Here is a 2210-nt window from a genome sequence, read left to right as displayed (position 1 = left end):
AGACAGACGAGCAGATAAAATAAAATACAAATCCAGGAGACATAACAGTTCACAACAGCGCAGTAGACGCCCTCACAGAAAGGGGGAGGACCAAGAAACAAACAAACAAAATCTATGTCTATAACAGAAGGTGAAGAAATTGACACCTGGGGAGATGGGGGTAGGGGGGGTAGTAATTAAGCCTGCAGATGAAAGCAGAGTTTCAAAAAGCAGTGCAACTCTGCTGCTGGAACTGGCATGCCAAAAGGAATAAAAAAAGGAAATGGCAAGCTCCCACCTACCTTCCCAACTGCAAACCTCTCTGCGGCTGAGCTGGGAGGAGAGAGAACAGGATACTGAACTGAGCACACACAGAGGGGGTGTGGACGAAGTACTCAAAACATCCAGGACGCAGGAAGAAATCCAGGCCTCCTTCCTTCTCTCCGCTTATTTCAACAGGTGGTCTTTGCACCCAAAGATATACCTCCTGGTGCCTGTCAACCCCAGACACAAAGGGTACAGGAAGCCTCATGCCACCGTGTTCAGCCTACATGTTCCCACTCTGGGCCAGCAGGGCTGGTCCTGAACCCCCTTGCACCGCACCTCCCAGTAGGGCTCCAAATCCAGACCGAACCTCGAATCACATTTCTGCCCAAACACATCACAGTTCACCCCAGGAGTTTAAAGGCAGTGCCTGGGAGTACCCTTCTCTGGAACTAAAAGGCCACAGGACATTGGGAATGTTCTGGCTCTCCATCAGGAATCTCCCTCCACACCCCTCCCCACAAACAAGGGGAAGACGTCCACCTGCTACCCACACAGACAAGCGAGCAACGTGAAATGCCACCATGTCACCTCCTGGGACACAAAGAGCCGCACTCCAGCAAAGAGGGTCACCGCTGATTCCAAGGAAGTTTAACAGATCAGAAAGCATCACGCTGTGTCTGAAGGCACTCCTCAGAGAGGGTTCCCAGGGCGACAAACGACACAGACATGCATTCAGTGCCTAAGGATCCTGAAACTAACCCCTAGCATCTGATGTCCCCCCAAGAGCTAGGAGAACCCCTGTAGGCAAATAGCATGAGGAAGATAGAGACACACTGCACATCGTTATTCCTTAGGACAGACACTCACGCCCACAGGGCACAGCGAGCCTGGCCCAGAGTTGGGGACTCTGACCTCCTGTCCTGCGTGTCCTAGCTCAGTGGGCTCAGCAGGGCAGCCCAGAGAAGGTGTGAAAGACATCCCTGGAGAAGTTGGGGACAGGAAAGAAAGACACCCACATGGCCCCAGAAGATGGACAGAAAAACCAGTGTCAGAGCTCAGACTGTTCCCACCCAAGGAAGGCAAAGAAAACCCAGAAGAGCCAAAGTCGTGATGATGTGGTCAGATACACAGCTGGTGACACTGATTGGCTACACACAAGACGGAGAGCCAGGGACAGCCATCTAGGAGAAGGGGCCATGCCCTGACCCTGGACAGCTGGGTGAGGAAAGTCAGAGAGGGCACCAGGAGAGGACAAGGTTAGAGACAGAGAAGGTAGAGACACGAGCAGCACAGACAGCCAGAGATGGCAGACAGGAGACCTAAAGTAAGACCAGGCGCCCAAGCCTGAATCTTGATTCAGGGAGATGGCTGGGGATTTGGGACACCGATCCCAGACCCCATCTCAGGCCCGGAAAAGACAAGGAGATGGCAAGCAGGGAACGGAGTTGTCTGCACTCAGCTCAGCAAAAACCAAAGAGATGCTGTGAGCACCACCCATGAGCAGCGGCTGAGGATCCCGGGCACGATCCACGCACTCAGACAGTGAGCAAGGCACCAACACCCACATGCATAGTGCAAGTCGGGGCGCCCAGCAAGAGTGACGGGGAACAGGAACCCGGCCAGGCTCCGGTAACCCCCAAAGCGCCTCCTCTGGAGATAACTTCCCCAGACCCCAAGAGGGCAGTCCACAGACTCGGGATGGGGCAGCCCACTGGCCCCCTCCGAGCCTCGGCAGGAACCCCGCCCCGGCTTCCAGGGAAAGAGACAGGGAACCGGCAAGCTTGGGGAGTCCCAGTCTGATGCCCGGGGTTCAAGGGCTGCGGGGGGAGCGTGGGGTCAGGGCTGCCTCCTCCTCACCCTCCCTCTCTCCCTCCCTCCCTCGGGGACGCGAGCCGAAAGGGCATCTTACCAGCGCCCGCGCGGGCAGTGCCCCCCGACTGGCCGGCTGCTGCGCTCGGGGTTCT

Source organism: Neomonachus schauinslandi, chromosome 5 (assembly GCF_002201575.2).
Source record: "Neomonachus schauinslandi chromosome 5, ASM220157v2, whole genome shotgun sequence".
NCBI classification, from domain to species: Eukaryota; Metazoa; Chordata; class Mammalia; order Carnivora; family Phocidae; genus Neomonachus; species Neomonachus schauinslandi.
This window is presented reverse-complemented; position numbering follows the sequence as displayed.